Source organism: Symphalangus syndactylus, chromosome 13, assembly GCF_028878055.3.
Source record: "Symphalangus syndactylus isolate Jambi chromosome 13, NHGRI_mSymSyn1-v2.1_pri, whole genome shotgun sequence".
Taxonomy (NCBI): Eukaryota; Metazoa; Chordata; class Mammalia; order Primates; family Hylobatidae; genus Symphalangus; species Symphalangus syndactylus.
This window is the reverse complement of record NC_072435.2, coordinates 58,489,113-58,503,465: the sequence shown is the minus strand read 5'-3', so window position 1 is coordinate 58,503,465 and position 14,353 is coordinate 58,489,113. Positions and strand designations below refer to the sequence as shown.

The following is a 14,353-nucleotide window of genomic DNA, read 5'->3' as shown; positions in this document are numbered from 1 at the left end:
CCAACGGGGAGGTCCAACGGTCCGACCCCAGCCGGACTCGAGCTCACTCGGTTGCAGGCGTTAGGCTCCCAGCGGCTCTCCGCCGTTAAGTGGAGATTGTTCAGGACTGTGGAGGCTCGCTCGGCACCTGGCCTGAAGGCGGGAGATTTGGCAACCAGTGCGCGTGGGTGCGCCGGCCCTTGCCGTTGGGGACTCTGGAGGCAGACTTTGCCCAAAGCCAGAGGCGGGAACTCCCCAGATCCTCCCAGGGTAGGGAGCTGGCTCACAGGGAAGGTGCCTGGGGAGGGGCCGGGCGGTCTGTCTCCTGACTCCGCCCAGGCAGCCCCGCCGCTGCAGCCGGCCTGGGCTAAGGTGGGGAGAAGACACCAGCACAGGCAGGGAGCAAGAGCCCCCAGCTGCTTCCTTTCAGGCAGCCGCCACAGAGGACCCAGTTTCCCTTCTCTCTTCTCTATGCAGGTAGCATGGGAGGATGCTGCGTCCTCCAGGAAGCTCTCTAGCGCTTTTCCGAGTCCTGGAGCCAGGCGGGACTTCTCTGTGGTCGCCTAGAAGGGTATGAACTTAGGGCATCCGCATCTGGGCTGTGAAGGTTTCTGACTTGGGGACCAGGTGCTCAGACCTTCCTGGATGCTGCTTTCCACAATATCTCTACCTGGCAGGCAGGTTCTCTTCATTTTGCAAATTTGGTGAAACAGCATTTGTAAAACTTTAGAACCTTCCTTGGCTCACACGGGTGGTAGTGGCCCTGTCAGGATTTGACCCAGACTCTCGGATTCCAGAGTTCCTGAATTTAACCACTTGTACTGTGATGCCTCCTTATCATGTGTGCACCGTGCATTACTATTTTTTATAGCCTGTAGGGTAGTTAGCACCATGCACACCTACAGTGATCACAGGCACTGCCTACTGGAAGGTCTTCTTTGGCTGGGTTCCAGTTTCCTCAGACGATGTAGGGCAGGGAGTTCCACTTGTCAGCATATCCCACAGGGCTTTTCTCTTCAAATGGACCCCAGCAGCCAACCACACAGCTGTCTCAGCAAGCGTAGGAGATGGCACATCAAGTAGATGCAAGATTCAACCTGGCTTAAAATCCTTGTGCCCCAAGAGACCAGGATCTCCTGCAATAATTCCACAAAACAGATTTCGGAGTTTGGCCAAAATGGAAAACTTAGCAATACTAACTTTTCCAATCCATCTCATGGGATATATCTCTATATATTATAAACTTTTACATTTTTTTCTCAGCAATGTTTTATACCAAGGGTCAGCAAATTTCAGCCCATGGGCCAAATGTGGCCTATAGTCTGTTTTAGTTTTATTTTTGAGAGGAAGTCTCGCTCTGTCACCCAGGCTGGAGTGCAGTGGCACGATCTTGGCTCACTGCAACCTCCACCCACCCCCGGGTTCAAGCGATTCTCCTGCTTCAGCTTCCTGAGTAGCTGAGATTACAGGCGCCCACCACCACGCCCGGCCAATTTTTGCATAAAGCAGAGATGGGTTTCACCTTGTTAGTCAGGCTGGTCTCGAACTCCTGACCTCAAATGATCCGCCTGCTTTGGCCTCCCAAAGTGCTGGGATTACGAGTGTGAGCCACCATGCCCCACTCATAGCCTGTTTTTGTAAGTCCAGTTAGCTAAGAATGATGTTAACGTCTTTAAGAGGTCTTTAAAAACAACAGAAAATTCCAGAGAATATGTGACAGAGATCATATGTGACCTATAAAACCTATATTATTTACTCCCTGGCCCTTTACAGAGAAAGTTTGCAGCTACTCTTTTGTAGTTTTCTGTGTATAGGTCTTACTTGGCTTTTGCTAATTTATCCCTAAGTATGTTATGGGATTTGCAAATGTTATTTTCAAATAGTTCATTGGTAGAACACAGAAAATGCATTAAATATATATGTATATATATAGTACTTGTATACACACATACATATATACACACACACCTTATATTATTGGGATCTTGCTAAATTCACTGTTTATTTTTGATAGATTTTTTTGCAGATTCCTTTGGGTTTTCTACATATATTTTCCATGCATCATGTATGAATAAAGTCAGTTTTACTTCTGTTTCCACCTGCATGCCTTTTATTTCTCTTTCTTACCTTCTACATTTGCAGAGACCAACAATTGTCAGCACAGCAAAACTGGGCATTTCTTTTCTTGCCGAGCTTTGCAGCTACCTACACAGTTGTGTGTGGCATCTCCTCCTGGGGGCAAGGACATGAGATGACATCAGGTGGGTGCAGGATCTATCCTGGCTTAAAAGCCTTATGCCCCATGGACACCAATATCTCTGGTAATAATTTCATAGACAACTTTCAGAGTCCTGGTTGAAATGGATGACTTACCTTTCTTAAATGTCATCTTAAGTGGATGACTTAACTTTTTCCAGTCCACTATCATGGTAAGCATTTTGTGTGTATGTGTGTGTGTACATATAGATGGACATTTATATATACATATATATATGCATGTACTCATATATGTGTATATATACATGCACATATATATCTATGTCTATCTATCTATTGGTATGTAGTAGGATACAGCAAAAATGATTGCTTTTTTATATGGCACCTCAGTAAATTCTTTTCTTATCTCTTGTAGTTTCTTTGTATATTGGGTAGTGTTTTCTACATATACAATTATGTTTTCTATGCAAATTCTTTTTAATCTGTATGATTTTATTTTTCTTACCTTTTACAGTTACTGTGATCTCCAGTAAAATGTTTAATACAAGTGGAGACAATAGATAACCTTTTCCAACTCCTGATCGGGAGGGGGAAGTGCTCAGTGTGCTATTAACTTAAGGCTTTTATAGATGTGCTTTATCATGTAAAGGCTGTTCCCTCCAATTCTTTCTATACTGAGAAATTTTTTCAAAGAGGTGTTACGTTTTTTCAACCCATGTCACAAATCTGCATATGTACTCCCCTAAACCTAAAATAAAAGTTGGAAAAAAAACTAAAACTATTACTTGAAACCCATGTTGCCATAGAAAAGATGTTTTTATAAATTAAGTAATGATTGCTTGTGAACTATTGTGTCTGGAGTCAAAGGTGTATTAAAATTAATCTCAGAACTCTTGCCATAACTACAAAAACAAATGTGCCAGGCCACAAAAAAATACATCTTAAAAAGTTTTGTGCATCAAAAGACACTATCTAACAGAGTGAAAAGACAACCCAGGCAATTGGAAAAAATACTTGTAAATCATATATTTGAGAAGGGATGGATATCCAGAATTAGAATTTTTTTCAATTACTTTGTCCAAAGCTATTGAGATAATCATATGACTTTTTGTTTGTTCTCTTAATGTGGTGAATTACATTTTAAATTTTGAGTGTTAGACTAACCTTACATATCTGGGACAAACCCTACTTGATCGTGCTAGGTCATTCTTTTCTATTTGGTTGAATTTAATTCCCAAAGATGTTGTGAAAGAATTTTATGTCAGCCGGGCGCAGTGGCTCATGCCTGTAATCCCAGCACTTTGGGAGGCTGAGGTGGGTGGATCACCTGAGGTCAGGAGTTTGAGACCAGCCTGACCAATGTGGTGAAACCCTGTCTCTACTAAAAATACAAAAATTAACCGGGAGTGGTGGTGCATGCCTGTAGTTCCAGCTGCTCGGGACGCTGAAACAGGAGAATTGCTTGAACCTCCCAGGCAGAGGTTGCAGTGAGCACTTGTGCCACTGCACTCCAGCCTGGGTGACAGAAAGAGAAGAAAAAAAAAAAGAATTTTATGTCTATGTTCATGAGGTTTATTAATCTATTGTATCCCTTTCTTGCTAGGTTTTTATATTAGGGTAATGTCAGTTACACAGAAGGAGTTAGGAAAAATTGCTTTCTTTATTCTCTGAAAGAGTATGTTTAATACTGGTAAAACATCTTTCTTATATATTTGATAGAATTCACCATTAAAATCATTTGGACCTGCAGTTTTCTTTTTGGAAAGATATTTTTAGTTCCTTTTTGTACTTTTAATAATCTTTCAGATCTGCATTCATGCCCCGTTTTTATTCATGATATTGGTAATTTTTGTTTTGTTTTTACACTTTATTGAGCTATAGTTCACATAGCCATATAACTTATTCATTCAAAGTGTATAATTCAGTGTTTTGTAGTATATTTATAGATACGTACAACCATTACTAGAGTCCATTTTAGAACCTTTTATCATCTCAAGACAACCCTCTACTTTTCAGCTACGAGCCTATATCCTTCAACCCTTGGAAGCCACTGATCTGCTTTCTGTTTCTATGGATCCCCTGTTCTGGACATTTCATATAAATGGAACTGTATGATATATGGTCTTTTGTGTCTGGCTTTTTTCGCTTGGCATAATGTTTTCAAGATTCATCCATGTTGTAGCATGGGTGGCTAAATAATATGTGTTTTTATGACCAAATAACATTCTATTATCTGGATTTACTACTTTCGTTTACCCGTTAATCACCTGGACATTTGGATTGTTTCTACCTTTTAGCCATTATGAATAATGCTGCAAACACTCATATACAAGTTTTTGTGTGGGCTTGGGTTGCTTTCATTTATCTTGGGTACATGCTTTGAAGTAGAATTACTGGGTAATACAGTGACTCTTTTTGATAGTTTGAGAAACTGATAGATCGTTTTCCAAAGTGGCTACACCGTTCAACATTCCCACCAACAGTGTTCGAGGTTCCAGGTTCTAATTTCCCCAGGTTTTTGCCAACACTTTTTGTTATCTGACTTTTTGATTCTAGCCATCCTAGTGGGTATGAAATGGCACATCATTGTGGTTTTGATTTGCATTTCTCTAATGACTAATGTTGCTAACCATCTTTTTGTTTGCAAATGGACCATTTGTGTGTCTTCTTTGGAGAAATGTCTATTTGTATCCTTTGCTTATTTTTAAACAGGTTTTTATCTTTTATTATTGAGTTGTAAGAGTTATACATTATGAGTATAAGCCTCTTACCAAGTATATGATTTGCAAATATTTTTCCCCATTCTATGGGAAAGTAAAATCCTATGGGTTTACTTTCAATTTCTTGATGCTATCTTTTGAAGCACAAAAGTTATTCATTTTAATGTAGCAAAAAATTTATCTAGTTTATCTTTTGCTTGTTATTTGCTGTCACATCTAAGAAACCATTCCCAAAATCAATGTCATGAAGCTTTTTCTATATGTTTTCTTCTAAGAGTTTTATAGTTTTAACTCTTAATTTATGTAGTCAATTCACCTTGAGTTAATTTTTGTATATGGTGCAAGGCAATGGTCCAACTTTATTCTTTTGCATGTGACTATCCAGTTGCCCCAGCACTATTTGTTGAAAGATTACTTTTCCCCCATTGAATGGTCTCAGCACCTTTATTAAAAAATCAGTTGACCAAAGATATATGGGTTTTATACTGGTACTAGGTCCAAAATGGTAGAGTAGAAGCAAGCTGGCTTCACTCTCACCACAGAAAATAGAAACAAATATCCAGCACAAAGATAATCACCAGCAATATCCCAGAACTCAAATAAGAGGGTCTCCTGGGCAGAAACCCCTAGTCAGCCTTCCCACCCTGCCAGGGTAGCCCCTTTGGGACCTCCCTCATTCAGGATGGGCAAAGCTCAAAATGTTCACTAGAGCAAAGACACACCTGGGCTTAAGGTGCCACGTAGCACCATAAAGGAGAGAGTGACCTAGTGAAGAAGATACTCAACAGATAAACTGCAAAGAATCTCTAAGCAAACATATCTAAGAAAAACAAAAACAAACCAGACAGAGAAAGCTGGAATAACTAACACATTCTTCAATGCAAAGACATAGATGTAGATCCATAAGAAACAACAGCAGACAGGGAACCATGACCTCCCCAAACGGACAAAGTAAGGAGCCAGTGACCAACCCTAGCAAGATGACAATAGGCAAGCTCTATGATCAGGAATTCAGAACAGCAGTTTTAAGGCAACACAGTGATTTCCAAGATAATACCGAAAAGCAATTCAGAAATTTATCAGAGAAATGTAACAAAATGATTGAAATAATTAAAAAATCGAACAGAAGATTTATGGGTTTATTTCATGCAATTGTAGACAATTCTATTTTATTGATCTATGTGTCTATCCTTGTGCCAATACCACACAGTCTTGATTACTATTGCATTGCAATAACTCTTGTTTTCTTTTGTTTTGTTTTTGTTGTTTTTGAGACAGGGCCTTGCTGTGTCATCCAGGCTGGAGTGCAGTGATAGGAGCATGGCTTACTGCAGCCTCAACCTCCCAGCTTCAAGCAATGCTCCCACCTTGGCCTCCCAAAGTGCTGGGATTACAGGCATGAGCCACCATGCTTGGCCCATTGCCATTGCAGTAAGATTTGAAATCAATAAGTGTGAGTTCTCCTACTTTGTTTTTCTTTTTCTGTCTTTCTTCTTCTTCTTCTTTTTCTTTCTTTTGTTTTTTTGAGATGGAGTCTCACTCTGTCACCAGGCTGGTGTGCAGTGGCGTGATCTCGGCTCACTGCAACCTCTGACTCCCTGGTTCAGGCAATTCTCCTGCCTCATCCTCTCGAGTAGCTGGAATTATAGGCACGTGCCACCACGCCTGCCTAATTTTTATATTTTTAATAGAGACGGGGTTTTACCATGTTGGCCAGGATGGTCTTGATCTCTTGATCTTGTGATCCGCCCACCTTGGCCTCCCAAAGTGCTGGGATTACAGGCATGAGCCACCATACCTGGCCTAGTTTTTATATTTTTAGTAGAGACGGAATTTCACCATGTTGGTCAGGCTGGTCTCGAATTCCTTACCTCAGGTGATCTGCCCACCTTGGCCTCCCAAAGTCCTAGAATCACAGGCGTGAGCCACCACACCTGGCTGTTTTTCTTTTTCAAAATGTTTGGCTACTTAGGATTCCTTGCAATTCCATAAGAATTTTACAATCACCTTATCACTTTCTACAAAGTGGTCAGCTGGGATTCTGCTAGAGACTGCATTGAATCTGTAGATCAGTTTGGGGAATATTGTCATCTTAAACAATATCAAGCCTTCTTATTCGTGAATGTGCATTCTTTTTCCTATTCTGTAGATATTTTTGACTCTCTTTAAACAATGTTTTGTAGTTTTCAGAGTATATGTTGAAAATGTTTTTGTTAAATTTATTCCTAAATGTTTTACTCTTTATGATGTTATTGTAAATGAAGTTGTTTACTTAATTTTGGTTTTGGATGATTCATTGCAAGTGTATAGAAATACAATTGATTTTTGTATATCAATTTATATCTTATAATACTGCTGAACTAGTTTATTAGTTCTAATAGATTTTTTGTTGGATTCTTTTGGACATTCCCCACAAAATAACTCTAATCTGCAAATTTCCCTAGCTAGAGACTCAAGTACAATAATAAATAAAAGTGATGAGAGTAGACATTATAATCTTGTTTTTTTGTTTTGTTTTGTTTGTTTGTTTTTTTGAGACAGAGTCTCACTTTGTCACCCAGGCTGGAATGCAGTGGCACGATTACAGCTTACCACAGCCTTGACCTGCTGGGCTCAGGTGATCCTCCCACCTCAGCCTCCCAAGTAGTTGGGACTACAGGTGCCCACCACCATGCCTGGCTAATTTTTTTGTGATTTTTGTAGAGACAGGGTTTCGCCATGTTACCTAGGCTGGTCTTGAACTCCTGGGCTCAAGCAATCTGCCTGCCTCAACCTCCCAAAGTGGTAGGATTACAGACATGAGCCACTATGCCCAGCCTATAATCTTGTTTGTAAACTTAGAGGGAAAGCATCCAACTTTAATCATTATGATGTTTGCCGTGGGTTTTTTGTACTTGCTCTTATCAGGTTGAGGAAGTTCATTTTTATACTACTTTGTTGAGTTTTAAAAAAATTATTATTATGGCCAGGCATGGTGGCTCACACCTGCAATCCTAGCACTTTGGAAGGCCAAGGCCAGCAGATTGCTTGAGCTCAGCAGTTTGAGAACAGCCTGGGCAACATGACAAAACTCCACCTCTATATTAAAAAATAAAAATAATTAAAAAAATTATTATTATGAAAAGATGTTGAATTTTGTCATATGCTTCTTCTGCATGTGTTGAAATGACCATATGATTTGTTTTTTGTTCTACTGATATTATGTATTACAATAGTTTATTTTTGGATGTTAAACCAACCTTGCATTGCTGGCATACATTCTTTTTACATATTGCTGGGCTTTGTTTACTAGTATTCTGTTGAGAGTTTTGCATCCATATTCTCATATCCATAAGAATCATATTGGCCTGTACTTTACTCTTCTTATGATGTCTTTGTCTTGTTTTGGTATCAAAGTAATACTGGCTTCATAAAATGAGTTAACTGTCCATAAAATGAACAGTTCACAAAGAATTGGTATTAATTCTTTGTTAAATGTTTAGCAAAATTCAGCAGTAGAGCCATCTGGACCTGGAATTTTTTTTTTTTTTTTTTTTTAGATGGAGTCTTGCTCTCTGTTGCCCAGGCCGGAGTGCAGTGCAGTGGAGTGATATTGGATCACTGCAGCCTCCGCATCCTGGGTTCAAGTGATTCTCCTGTCTCAGCCTCCTGAGTAGCTGGGACTACAGGCATGCACCACCACACCTGGCTAATTTTTTTGTGTGTGTGTATTTTTAGTAGAGATGGGTTTCATCATGCTGGCCAGGTTGGTCTTCAACTCCTGACCTCAAGTGATCTGCGTGGCTTGGCCTCCCACAGTGCTGGGATTACAGGAGTGAGCCACTCCTCCTGGCCTGGACCTGGAATTTTTTGTGGGTGGTTTTTTGATTATGAATTAATTACCCCTCACTTGTTGTATGCCTATTTAGATTATCCTATTTCTTCTCAAGTTAGCTTTCATAGTTTCTATGATTCTAGGGATTTGTTCATTTCACCTAAATTATATAATTTCTAGGTATAAAATTGTTCATAGTATTCCTTTATAGTTCTTTTAATTTCTTTTTTTAATTATTTTTATTTTTTTCAATGATAATAACTCAATCCTCTATTTGACAAAGAAGAAGGAGAAGGAAGAGGAAGAAAAAGAAAGTGGGATAAAGGATCAGAAAGGGAGGAAAATAGAAAAAATTAGATTATGACTCCAGGGTAGACCTGTTTTGTTGTCACTGGGTTGGTTGGTTGGTTTGTCTGTTGTATTTTTCATATGTTTCACCATGTTGGCCAGGCTGGTCTCAGACTCCTAGCCTGAAGTGATCAACCTGCCTCGGCCTCCCAGAGTGCTGGGACTACAGGTGTGAGCCACCATGTCCAGCCCCCACATTGCTTCTGGCCTCCGTGGTAGACCTCCCAGACGGGGCGGTCGGGCAGAGGCACTCCCCACATCCCAGACAGGGCGGCTGGGCAGAGGCACTCCTCACTTCCCAGACGGGGCAGCCGGGCAGAGACGCTCCTCACTTCTTCCCAGACGGGGCGGCCGGGCAGAGGCGCTCCTCACTTCTTCCCAGACGGGGCAGCCGGGCAGAAGCGCTCCTCACTTCTTCCCAAACGGGGCGGCCGGGCAGAGGCGCTCCTCACTTCCCAGACGATGGGTGGCCGGGCAGAGGCGCTCCTCACTTCCCAGACGATGGGTGGCCGGGCAGAGGCGCTCCTCACTTCCCAGACGATGGGTGGCCGGGCAGAGGCGCTCCTCACTTCCCAGACGATGGGTGGCCGGGCAGAGGTGCTCCTCACTTCCCAGACGGGGCGGCCGGGCAGAGGCGCTCCTCTATAGTTCTTTTAATTTCTATAATGTTGGTAGTAAAGTTTCCTCTTTCATTTCTGATTTTGGTAATTTGAATCTTTTCTCCTTTTATCTTGGTCAATATAGCTAAATGTTTGCCAATTTTTTGTTGAATGGACTGATATTTTATTATTGAGTTGTAGCAGTCCTTTGTTAGACACATATTTTGCAAATATTTTTTCTTATTATGGTTTACCTTTTCATTTTTTGAATTCTGCCTTTTTCGAGCAGTATTTTTTTTTTTTTTTTTTTTTTTTGAGATGAAGTCTCACTCTATCGCCCAGGCTGGACTGCAGTGGCACGATCTCCACTCACTGCAACCTCCCCCTCCTAGGTTCAAGCGATTCTCCTGCCTCAGCCTCCCGAGTAGCTGGGAGTACAGGCACACACCACCATGCCCAGCTAATTTTTTTGTACTTTTAGTAGAGACAGGGTTTCACCATGTTGGCCAGGATGGTCTCGATCTTTTGACCTCGTGATCCGCCTGCCTCGGCCTCCCAAAGTGCTGGGATTACAGGTGTAAGCCGTGCCCAGCCTGTTTTGTTTTGAGACAGAGTCTCGCCCTGTCTCCCAGGCTGGAGCGCAATGGAACAATCTCAGCTTACTGCAACCTCTGCCTCCTCCCGGGTTCAAACGATTCTCCTGCCTCAGTCTCCCAAGTAGCTGGGATTACAGGCGCCCGCCACCACACCCAGCTAATTTTTGTATTTTTAGTAGAGATGGAGTTTCACCATGTTGGCCAGGATCGTCTCAAACTCCTGACCCCATGGTCTGCCCACCTCGGCCTTCCAAAGTGCTGGAATTACAGGCGTGAGCTACCGCGCCCAGGCTGAGTTCTCAGGTTTCTTATGGATTCTTTAGAATTCTCTATATGTACGATCATGTCATCTGCAAACATGAACAATTTTACATCTTTCTTTCTAATTTGGATGCCTTTTATTTGTTTTACTTGCTTAATTGCTCTGTCCAGGACTTCCAGTAGTAAGTTAAATAGAAGTAGTAAGAGCAGGAATCCTTGCCTTGTTCTTAATTTTAGAGGAAAAGCTTTCAGTTTTTCACTGTTGACTGTATGTTAGCTATGGCCTTTTCCTATTGGCCTTTACAGTGTTGAGATACATTCCATGTAACCTAATTTGTTGAGATATTTTTCCTCATGAAAGGGTGTCAAATTTCATCAAATGCCTTTTCTGCATATTCCAATTTCCAAAAGCTGAGTTGTGCTGCCACTGGGTTTCAGAGCCACATAAAATGATTTTTAACCTTTATTATGTTAATGCAGTAAATCACATTAATTGATTTTCATATATTGATCCATCCTTGCATCTCAGGGATAAATCCCACTTGATTATGGTGCCTGATTATTTTAATGTGCTGTTAAATTCAATTTGCTAATATTTTGCTAAGGATTTTCGCATCTACGTTCATCAGGGATATTGGCCAAGAGTTTTTTGTTGTGCTTTCTTTGGCATTGGTGTCAGGGTAATGTTGGCCTCATAAAATGAGTTTGGAAGTGTACTCTCCTCTTCAATGTTCAATTTCCACATATATGTGAATTTTCCAGTTTTCCTTCTGGTGTTAATTTCTAGTTTCATTCCACTTGGCTCAGAAAAGATACTTGATATGATCTTGTTATTTGATCTTTTTCCTTAGCTTCAGCTGGCTCTCCTAAACTGTGAATTATCTTAGAAAAGACTGTATTTTCAGGAATTAAGTCTAGTGCAGACATAGCAGGACTCTATAGCCAGCCAGATCTGGATAAAATTACAATTGATCTATACCCGAGAATATTTTATGTGGGCTTGAGAATAATGTGTATTCTGTTGCTATTGGGTGAGATGTTCTGTATATGCCTGTTAGGCCTATTTGGTCTTCAGTGTTGTTTAAGTCTTGATTTTACTAATTGATCTTCTGTCTGCATGTTCTATCCATACAGAAAGTTAGGAATTTAAGTCTCCTATTATTATTATAAAGTGTCTATTTCTCCCTTTACTCCTACCAATGTTTGCTTTATATATTTAGGTGTTCTTATGTTTGGTTCATATTGTTATATTTTCCTGATGAATTAACCCATGTATCATTATATAATGTCCTTCTCTTTCTCTTATGGTAGTTTTTGACTTAAAGTCTATTTTGTCTAATATAAGTGTAGCCACCTGACTCACTTCTGGTTACTATTTGCATGGAATATCTTTTTCCATTCATTCACTTTCAAACAATGTATGTCCTTAAATCTAAAGTGAGTTTCCTGTAAACAGAATATAGTTGGGTAATTCTTTTTATCCATCCAGCTACTCTGTGTCTTTTGATTGAGAAATTTAATCTATTTATATTTAAAGTAATTATCGATAGGGAAGGATTTACTATTTTTTTTGTTCATTGTTGTTAGTCTAGTTCTGTTAGTTTCTGAAGAAATTATATTCTTAGTTTTTTGTTCCTACTGCTCCCATATCCCTACTAGTAACCCCTCCAATTTTACTTTTGATATATTCACCCATCACTCCTACTATATTGTAAATTCCTTTGAGGCAATAGATGCCTTTCAGCTATATGTCACTAGGCTCAAGCACAATGTCTAGTGTAGAATCAACTCTGAATAAGTATTTAGTAAAATAATATGTCTAAGCTAAGGGAAATGCTTACATTTTTCTTTTTCCCCCAGCTTCAGCTCGTTCTCCTGAACGGTGAATTATCTTAGGAAAGATTGTATTTTCAGGAATTAAGTCTACTGGAGACACAGCAGGACTCCACAGCCAGCTAGATTCGGATAAAATGGTAAGGACTGTAATTTGCTATTTTAGGGTTTTATACTAGAGCCAGACCAATTACTTTTCCAAATAGACCTTATCTAGGTATTTTCTTGAAAAAATGATCTTTTCTGAATTTTCATGGAGCATGAAAACACTTCTATATAATACGTGACATCCTAGTCTTAAAATTTCCAATAATCACAAAGGAGCCATGAGCTTTTTCTTCCTTTTTTTCTTCTAGACACAAGGGCCTCTATGCCATACCCATCCTCTCTGGTCTAGGTGTGAATATGTGGAGATGATTTTCTTAAGTCTAAATGAAAGAGAAAGACACAAATGAGACATTTAATTATTTTCAACCAAATTTGTTAATTTCGTTTCCCTAACACACATCGGGGGTGGTCTGGCCTACAACCAAATCAGAGTGATGGAAGAGAAGCACAGAGGGAAAAGGCAAGGGAGGGTCACCCATCCCTTCCTCCTTTGAGCTTCCCTTCCTCATGGCTGCTATCCCTTACATCAAAACACAGAGATGTAAGATGTCGGCCTGTGCAGTTGTAAAGTGTGGCTATGCCACATCCTATTTGCTGAGCCATAGAACTTTGAAAAGTTACATCTGCCTCAACACAGCACCACTTACAGAAAGAAGTCAATTCTTCTTCCACGGTTGAGTAAAAGAGAAAAGATATGTGAGCAGAGAGGATCAATGAACAAAAGCAAGGCATTCTCTCTGTCTCTCTCTCTCTATATATATACACACATGCGCGATGTATATATGTATATACATATACACACACATAATGTATATGTGTGTGTGTATATATATGTGTGTGTGTGTGTGTGTGTGTGTGTGTGTTTATCAATCTAGGAAAGAAAGAAAAGGGCCCATTGAGGCAAATGGGCCAGACAAAAGGAGGCAGCTACAGGCAGCAGGGAGTCCTGCCAGTGTAAGACGGGAGGAAAACTGGCCCATAGCTTGGTTCTACCAGACTGAGAAGTTGAAACTGGGTATGGTGTGGTGGATACTTACTGATCTTTTTCTTCTTTCCACAGTAGACCGCCTCAAGGCCAGTGTGTTGACTTCTGACCAGTCTCATCTGAACCCACAGCCTTTAACATATATACAAAACACCCTGAAGGGTTGGGCTGCCAGCTTTCTTTAGGATGATAGAGGGCAGGTTAAGTTTGTTTGACATAACCGGAAGAGGCAGAGCCTCTTCCTAATGGAGCAGGGTCCATTTATGGCAAATTGTGGTTCCCCACCACTCTCAGCTACTTCTGGGTAGCTTTTGCTTAGAGTTGATGAGATATTGTTTCTTTCACTAGAAGAAAGTGAATGAGTTGGTGATCTCAAACTTTGGTTTCCAAAGGAAGCCTGGGCAGGTGACAAAGGTGTCCTAAGCGAGACTGCTGCTTCCATGCTCATGCTGGAGGTACATTTGCTCTGAAAGACGGAGCAAAAGTGCTGAAGCTTAGCACAGAGGATTAATGAACAAGAACAAGGCTATATTATATTATATTATATTATGTTATGTTATGTTATGTTATGTTATATTATATTATATTATATTATATTATATTATATATTTGTATAGCAATCTGGGAAAGAAAGAACGGGACTTGTTAAGGCAAATGGGCAAGAGAAAACGGGATATCTATAGGCAGCAAGGGGTCCTGCCAGTCTAAGACTAATGGAAAACTGGCCCATAGCCAGGTATTTTCTCAGTGGTGTTCATTACACCAAGTCAAAGGGCTACTTTGTCTAGATAGAGCCCAGGTATTCTGAGTGAGTGCAGGAATAGAAGTGTCTCCCTAAAAGTGTATGTATGGTGTTCTCCTGTGAGACTGTAACAGATGTGCCCTGAGCAAGA

The 14,353-nt window shown here is 40.5% G+C and overlaps 1 long non-coding RNA gene across 2 annotated transcripts; it reads left to right on the top strand.

Annotated features, from left to right (window-relative positions):
• Nucleotides 1-6: 6 nt before the first annotated feature.
• On the top strand, nucleotides 7-14,037 carry LOC129460528 (uncharacterized). Of its 2 annotated transcripts, none has more exons than XR_008650248.2 (6): nucleotides 7-157; nucleotides 457-550; nucleotides 2,122-2,240; nucleotides 6,195-6,369; nucleotides 12,401-12,507; nucleotides 13,536-14,037. It is a non-coding gene; the product is annotated as an uncharacterized lncRNA (long non-coding RNA). The 2 variants fall into 2 exon arrangements; XR_010115071.1 differs by lacking the exon at nucleotides 7-157 and adding an exon at nucleotides 163-249.
• Nucleotides 14,038-14,353: the final 316 nt, after the last annotated feature.